The sequence below is a fragment of the Tupaia chinensis genome, unplaced genomic scaffold (genome assembly GCF_000334495.1).
Source record: "Tupaia chinensis unplaced genomic scaffold, TupChi_1.0 Scaffold141724_1, whole genome shotgun sequence".
NCBI classification, from domain to species: Eukaryota; Metazoa; Chordata; class Mammalia; order Scandentia; family Tupaiidae; genus Tupaia; species Tupaia belangeri.
Window position 1 is genome coordinate 674145 of NW_006201581.1, and position 9119 is coordinate 683263.

Here is a 9119-nt window from a genome sequence, read left to right on the forward strand (position 1 = left end):
ATGCAGAAATAGAAATCTTAGAATTTCCTTATTTTAGGGGACTAGCAGATGGAGTAATGGTTATGTCACTGGACTCCCACATAGTTAACTGCAGTTCGAGTCCTGGACGTGGTGGCTTAAAACCCACACCAGGCATGTGTGCATGCATGCCCAAAATCCCAAGAGGAGAATGGAGGAGAAGTTATTGTGGTTTAGCCATACCGCTAGGGGGTAATTTCTCGCTTTCTATCTCTGTCTCTCCAGCAAATGCACTTGCCCTATAGCAAAAATCTTTCTCACAAAAAAGGAAAAAAAAATAAAGGGTAACCTTGAACTCTGAAAAATAAGATGGCACTTCTCTGGAGGCTGAGTGTCCTCCACAATACCCAAGGAGGCCGAGCTCGATTCTGCCAAACCTCAGTGTTCAGACCTGCTCATATTTCCACATTTCTTAAGGACTGACCCACCCCAGGATGGTGTAGAGTGCAGCACGTTAACTTGTCACTAAGCACCACTCTGGTTCCAAGGCTGCATCCCTACACTGGACTAATGAGAGGGTTGTTAGTGTTTTGCTGCTAGGCCTGGTTCAGTTGCTTATTTGAATCCTTGCTTTGAGATGGATTAGTCCCTGGCAGCAGCACTCACTCTCCATGGTCACTGGGGCCTTGGACAAGTTGTTATTATCTTCAAGGGGATACATTGCAGAAAGCTGCCAAATGCAGGCCGTTTGGAACTCTCAGCTTTAACCTTTGCCGTTCTTTGTGATTTCAACTATCAAGATGTGGGCACCTGCAAAGCTGTTGCCACGCTGTGAAAGCTCTGACCTTTTTGATGTACTACCTTAAGAACTGACTGTGTGCCTTTTTGCCTTGCTCTGTCATCCTGATGAGCTCGTAATAAGGAGGAAATTACAGATAAGTTAATTGGTGGACAGGTCCCTTCTCCTAATCACATTGCTATGTTCAGAATTGAATTATTGAAGAAAATATTCGAAAGATATCCAGAAATTGTGAGACCAAGTTCTGTATTCCAGTGAGTTCATAGGGTTGTCTCCAAACTTCTCACTGTATTATTAAACATTATATAAGAGCTTTTGCTGTTTAATTTGTCAATCTCTTGAAGAGAATACAGCTTTATTACTCTCAATACATCATCAAAGTTCTACATATGTCCTGGGAATAGTGGACAAAAAGAGAGAGTATTAAGTAGAGAGTAAAGAGTGCTAGAAACTAGCTAAGTGTGTAATTTTTGAAAACATCCCCTTCTACTCAGTTAATACCAGCTACTGATCATTACGTACCCTCGGGAAACTTTAAAATGAGGGAATGTTAATAGCTCACATGAAGAATTTTTCCATGCTAGGTAAAAAATCTTAGAGAGTTTCTGAATATAGAGAAGTCCATTTAGGGAAGAGGTTTACCTTGTAGACATGTCAAAATGTTACAAATTCTGAACTGATACATTATGGTTGTCCTAAAATAATCTGTTCAACAAATACAAAATTACAAAAAAAAAAATTCCCCGCTTTGGGAATCTTTAATATGAAAGTATATTCTAGAAAAGAACTTTTTTTAGTAATAAAAAAAGAGTTTCCTTATTTTTCATTACTTTAGCAGTTTTGAGTACTGGTCAAGGATTTTGCAGACTTTCTCTCTTTCTGGATATATCTACCTGATGCTTTTCTCATGATTAGCCAGAGGTTATGGGTGTGTGAGAGAAGATCACAGAGACAAGGTGCCCTTCTCTTCACATCGTATCAGGAGCAAACACTGTCAACATGACTCACCACTGTGGATGTTGATCTTGACCATATGGCCAAAGTACTATATACCAGATTTCTCTACTGTAAAGTTCTTCTTTCTTTACATCTTTTCCTTACTGTTCTCTTTGGAAAGAAGTTCCTATGTACAAGCACATATAAGGCATAGGGAGTTATGCTTCACCTTCCTGAGAGGGAAGTACCTACATAAATATCTGGAATTTTTCTGCAAGAGAGGCTTGTTCAGGCTCCCCATGAATTAATTAATCAATTAAATAATGTATTTATATCATGTAGACTCATATTTATTTTATTCTATGGTTTATAATCCAATACTACTTTATTTTCTTGCACAAATTGTTTCAACTTTGGCTGTTGGGAGCTGTTTCAGTGGGTCCTGTGTTCCTCTGACATACACTCGCCATTTGATTTTTTAATAATTTCTTTATTATATTGTACTATAAGAACCTCCAGACTCATTTTGAATGAGAAGGTCTTCAGAAACTTTATAGGAAACATATGAAAAAACTGTGAATATATTTCAAAATTTTTGCACCAAAATAAACTTTTACTTTAATTTAATTTCCATAAATTTTTTTCAAGTCACTTCATGTATTTTTAAACTATAGTCCTAGAATCAACCATTTTTATAAACAGATTGAGTTCCTTTTAATGGGGAGTGTTATTAGAAATTAAGATCTGAACTCTGGTCTACTTGTTGCTGATGTGGTATTATTACTTTTAGATCCTCTCAACTATCAGCGTAAGAACATATATGAGTGTTTATTAATCTACATACATATATGTATTTCAAAATACTTTTCTCTCTTTTTTTTTATTACCAGAGAGTATATGCACTTTCTTGAAAGACAGAGAGAGAGTGCAAACACCCCTCCTTGGGTCAGGTCGTGCCTACATTCTTATTTCCTCTACCTTTCCTTCCTGTCAGAATTTTGGTCATGACACACAGCATATTTGTGAAGTTGCCAGAGTCAGGATCCAAAGTGCAATTGACCATGTGGGATTGGCTTCCAATGCACAGGGCTTAACCACTGTGCTATTGGGCCAGCTCTATGTATTTTCAGATAGCTCTATCTTTGCATTAAGTTAAGCCTGACTTCATATTGATGTCTCCAACTTTATTCCAGTATGCCACATGGATTTTTCTAGCCCTCCCTGTATTCTGTCTGTGGTCTCTATGCCAACACTGAGCATCTTGATTCCTACTAGCCACTGTCCATTACTTGATTTTTCAGCTTCAATATTCTTCCATAGTTATTTCAGAATTGTTAGCCTGTATATCTTTGGGAAAAAGCTTTATCAAGTACAGTACAGTACAATGTCCATGAATAGTTTTCTTTTCTTTCTTTCTTTCTTTTTTTTTTTTTGCTTGAAAGTCTTACAGTCTCCACTTATTTTCCAAATTACTTAGCTTAGAACCTTTTCCCCTTACTTTCTTCAGTGAAGTTGTTTCATACATTTATAATATTAGCTAGATTGTTTTGTTGCATCCTGGGTAATATTTTTAAACATTTAAAAATTTTATATATATTAAAATGTTCTCTTAGGGTTAGCTGGTGGAATGGTGTTGAAGGTGCTGAATTCCCTCATGGCCAACTGTGGTTCAAATCATGGATCTTGCAGCCTGAAAATCATGCAAGGCACATGTACGTGCAAGCCCCAAATCCTGAGAAGAGAACAGAGAAGGGATTAAGGCATGGTTATCCCCCTGGGGTGGGGGTAATTTTTCACTTTTCCTTCTCTGTTTGTCTCTCTCCAGTTAACATACATGCCCTATGGCAAAACCTAAAAAAAAAAAAAAACTTCTCTTTTTGTGTTATACAGTTCTATGAGTTTTAGCAAATATGTAAGGTTGGTTATTCATCTATAATTACAGAGTCATACAGAATAGTTTTGCTGCCTTAAAAATCTCATGTATGTTGCCTATTAAACTGTTCCCTCCTCTCAATAGCCTACAATTCACTGATGTTTTTATACTCTAAAGATTTGCCTTATCCAGAAGTATACATAATGGATCCTGAACTTCATCTGTGAACTAGTGCTTTCAGAGACTTAAAATGAAGATTTTCTGCTGAGACTCCTTCCTCACTTATTTCTACCTCTGCTCACTAAGTGTGTAGACAGGTCCAAGTGAGCAGAATCTATACATATGAATACAGTTAGGGTCAGAATATTCCTCTATTCCCACTGATTCTGATGCAAAAAGAGTAAGAATGGAACAGAAGAGAGTTTGCAGATCACCTCCTCCTGCATGCCTCTGAACACTCAGACTGAACTTTAAGAATTAGAATAAATGCACCAGCCATTTGATGATTAGAAATCACTGCAGGTCACAAGAAATATGGAAAAACAAGAAAATACCTCTCCTCCAAAGAAAAGTAAGTCCTCTTCATCCTCAGACAGTATGATGAAATTCATGAAAATGTCTGATAAAGAATTTAGAATTTTTACAGTGACAAATCTCACAGAAATCGAAGAGAAGAGAGACAATGAACTGCCGAAGAGGCAGGGGAAAGAAACTGATAAGCTTCAGGAGGTGAGGAAATTCTTGTAAGATCTAAAAGAGGAAATTCACACTTTAAAAAAACAATCAAATAGACCTGTTATAGATGAAGACTATAATACAGAAAGTCAAAGCCTCCCTTGAAAGTATACAAAGCAGACTAGATCACACTGAAAATCAAATCTCAGTTGTAGAAGATAGAATTATTGGCCTAGAAAAATTCACATGAAGACTGAGAAAATTGTCCAAAAACATGAGAATACTGTACAAGAAATACTAGATACCATCAAATGTCCAAACATCTGGATAATTGGTATCCCAGAAGGGGAAGAGATCCATAAGGGCATTGACAATCTATTCCATGAAATCCTGGAAAAAAACTTTCCAAACCTAGAGAAGCATTCAAAGATCCAGTCCCAAGAAATACAAAGGACCCCAAGTAGAATCAACCCAAGAAGATCTTCTCCAAGACGTATTATAGCCAGATTGACCAAAACCACAGACAAAGAAAAGATACGAAGATTGGCAAGAGAAAAATGGCAAGTTACCTACAAAGGCTATCTCATCAAGCTGACACTGGATCTCTCATCGGAAACAATGCGAGTGAGGAAAGAATGGAAAAATACATTCAAAGTGTTAAGGGAAAAGCAATTGCAACCATGGATACTATAGCTGGCAAGACAAGAACATTCTCAGATAAATAAAATCTGAAAGAATTTACCAACATCAGACCAGATCTCCAAGAAATTCTGCAGGGAGTGCTGCACCAGGAAAATTAAATATAGTCACACAGAAATAAGACTTCAAAAACTAAGAAAATGGCCAACTTAATTGTGGGGACGAGCCTGGAGTTGAATATTACATCTCAGAATTTAAGTGGGAAAATCAAATCACAAGAAAAGATAAAGTACATGAGACTGAATTGTTGGAATAGAATTTTGTGACTTTTGACTAAAACATTGTTGATTTTTTCCCTAGGCTTTGTTTTCCGATTTTAAGGATTTTTGTCTTGTTTTTAGCTGCCAATAGGTTTATGTACCTACTATTTGAACAGAATCTCAACCTGTTTCCTAGCTTTAAGTTTTAAGCATATTTCCTTAGCATTTCTTTGATTTATTAAAGTTAAATCTGCTTTTCTTGAAATTGAAAAACATAGTAAACAATACATAATTAATGACCATAGTAAACTATAAAGCATCAGCTAGGTGCTACCTGATAGTATAGTCATTCTACTCAGAGATTCATGCCTTAAGTCAGACGTGTATTCATAGATATGTATATATCAGCAGAGCTTGTTATTGAAAGAAGTTAGATTATTTAAGAAATTTTGTGACTCAATAAAATGTGGGGGAAAAAAGGAATGGAAAACAATTGTGGATACCTGAGAGTGTGGGAGGAGCATGGGAAATGGCAGAGGGTGAGAAATAGGGGGAAAATAACACACACACACACACACACACACACACATATGAAACTGGAAATGGAAAATTATTGATGATAACATGTATGATTAAGTTACTATGCAGCATCTTCTGGTTGGGAAATTACATTTTGTATGCTTAGTAAATAAATGTAAATTAATTCATTAAAATAAGAAATAAAATAATATAAAAAGTATATATATATAAAAAATTATAAAAAATAATGTTTCTTTCATCTAGCAATTTTTTTTGAGAGGTTTTTTTTTTTCTATAGGGCACGTGCGCTTGCCAGACAGAGAGAGAGAGAGAGAGAGAGAGACAGAAAGCGAGAAATCACTCCCCAAGGGGGATGGCCATGCTGCCATCCCTTCTCCTCCATTCTCCTCTTGGGATCTTGGGCACGCATGCACACACGCCCAGCGTGAGTTTTAAGCCATCGGGTCTGGGACTCGAACCGCGGTCGACTACATGGGAGTCCAGCAACATAGCCATTACACTAACTGCTGGTTCCAATACTTGCTATCTTTTGTGCTTTATTTCTCAGACCGGTCCAGTAGAGAATACTATACATGTTATCATCAATAGGTAATAAACCATTTCTGTGTTCCACGAATGTCATGCTTTCCTTCTCTATACTCTTCCCTTCTTCCCCTACCTCCTATTCTACACTGTCTTCAGAGTCCATAACTACTTTCACTGCTTTACACTCTCCAATATTTCAAACTCTACTATATAGTGCAGATAGTTGGTATATATCCAGTGAATACATACAATATCTTTTTTTTTTCCATAGCCTGGCTTGCTTTAAAAAATAGTGAGAATAAAAAATAATAATAGTAATAATCTGAAAAAAAAAAGCTATTTGATGATGATGATGTGGATAGTAATGTCTTTGTCTTGGCCGATATAGATGGTAATCATGCTAGAAAAAGAAATGTTATACATTGTAAAGATATATGTGATTAAATGTAAAAAGAAATGTGTTTTTTTGGGGGGGAGGTTGCAGAGGGGTGAGGTACCAGTTGGTGGTATGGTGAAAGTAACTGGATCCTGCATGGATTGACTGTGTGACTGACTTGAGTCTTGGACAAGGTGGTTTGAAAAATATGCCAGGCATGTGTGCATACATGCCCAAAATCCTGAGAGGAGAATGTAGAAGGGACTAGGGCATAGCGATCTTCCCCAGAAAGCACAGTCTCAGTTTATCACTTTATCTCTCTCTATCTTATGCCTATAGCAAATTGCACACATACAAAATGGGTTTGTTCCTTTATTTATTTAATTTCATGAGTGACAGATACAAAAAGAGACATAACGTCACCTCCAACTCTAGCCCATGCTAGAGTCTACCCCAGCCTCAGCCAGCCATGGACTGGGGGCACTGACATGCTTTGGGTGTTCAGGGAAATCTGGATGAGAACCCAGGACCTCGCCATGTGTGCTAGCCTTGTAGAACATTGTATCACTGCTGTATAAGTGTTTGGCCTTGTTAAATTTTGTGTTTCTAATAATATCTATCCTTGCCTTAGTCTGCAATTGTCTTGCCTACAGAAATGCCTGAAACTAGGTGATTTATAAAGAACAGGATTTATGTGACTCACGATTCTGTGACTGGAAAGTTCAAATATGGGGACCAGTATCACAGCATGGTCAACCAAAATAGACAGGATGGTGGGCACCCACGTACAGAGAAGACTGGAGGCAGCCCCATTCCTTTTCTAAAAAATCAAATTTTGAGAGGGAATGTGTGCTCATCACTAGGGAGAGAGAAAGAAAGTGAGAAAGCACCTGAGGGGGAATGATCATGTGGCAATAACCTTTTCCATTTCTCCCTCCTTTTGAAATTTTGGGCATGTACATATATGTGTCTGGTGTGTTTTTCAAGCTGTTGAGTCTGGGACCTGAATTATACCATTGGCCATGTGGGTTCCTGCTGTCTTAAGCGTTATGCTATAGGTTGGTGAACCTTTAAAAGACAGACTATTTTCTAAAGCTTAACCTATCAGGTATAAGCTGATATCTTGTGGTTTTGGTTTGCATTTCCCTGAAAACTGGTATATTGAGCTTCTTTTCATACACCTGTGACCATTTGTGTGTCTTATTTGGAGGAAGTCTATTTCATTTACAGAGTAAAGGATAAATCTCCCATTACTTCTCAGTAGATGTAGAAAACATCTGAAAAAAGTGAACTATCTTTCATGATAAAAACTCTTGGGCCAAGAGGTGGTATGATAGATAAAGTGTTGGATCCCACATGTCCAACTCTATGGTTCAAGTCCTGAACCCAGAAACTTAAGAAACATGCCAGGTGCATTTGTGTGAATGTCCAAAAAACTGAGAGGAGAATAGAGACGAAGGGATTATGGGATGGCCTTTCCCCATGGAGAGGTTATTTCTCCTTTTTGTTTTTTTCTCTGCTTCTCTCTGGCAAGTGTACACATGCCCTTTGGCAAAAAATCAAAATAGAAAACAAACTCTCAACAAACTTGATATAGTATAAATTTACTCAACATAATAGATTTCACATATGAAAAGTCCTTGTTAGCATCGTATTTAATGACAAAAAACTGAAATATTTTCCTCTAATGTTTTTTTCTTTTGCATCTAGATATCCAGTTTTCAAGTCAGGGAACAAGACAAGGATGCTCACTCTTGCATTTCTTCTTAACATAGTGCTAGATATCCTAGGTAGAGTGATTAAGAAAAAGAAATAAGACATTCAGAGAGTCCATCTCTATCTGTAGACCCGTGCACAATTGGGGAAACCTGAGGCAGGGCTGAACTTCAGCCCCGGCCTCAGCTCCCAACCTCAGAGCTCTCCTTTCTTTCAGCAAGAAAACTCAGGACAGCTGCAGACCTATCAGGCAGAGTCCATCTCCATCTGCAGCTCCCTACCCAGACACGGAACCTGAAGCAGAGCTGAACTTCAGCCCCAGCTCCCAACCTCAGAGCACCTCCCTTCTCTCAGCCAGAAAGGTGGGACTTTTTTTCCCTTCTTTCATTTTGCTAATTCTCTACTTCTCTTTCCCCCACAGGTCACAGTAGCTGCAGGCCTCTCAAACAGAGTTAATCTCCATCTGCAGCCCCCTGCCAAAATTGTACACTACACTTTTTCTTTCTCTTCTTTCATATTCTTCTTTTTTCCCTCTTACATTGTCATTTTTCTGCTCATACTCCACCTCCCAGAGGAACTAGACAGGTCTAGAATTATACTTTTCAAGCATCTTAGCAATGTGAGGTTCTCAGGAATGCTAACCCAGCACTGAACCACCTGCACTAAAGAAGAAACTGCTCTTGTGGGGACCACATTGCTAACCACAATAAAAGAGAGACTTTGTTACAGAAGCAATTCACAGCAAAAGGGCAGCAAATTAGTTCTCAGGTGCAGAAAAATTCTCCAAAGAGTTATCCAAAAGGGAATACATCACCAAATGAC

At 37.9% G+C, this 9119-nt stretch overlaps 1 pseudogene; it reads left to right on the top strand.

Annotated features, from left to right (window-relative positions):
* The first annotated feature begins 327 nt into the window (after positions 1-327).
* On the top strand, positions 328-802 carry LOC102491974 (succinate dehydrogenase [ubiquinone] cytochrome b small subunit, mitochondrial pseudogene; annotated as a pseudogene).
* Positions 803-9119: the final 8317 nt, after the last annotated feature.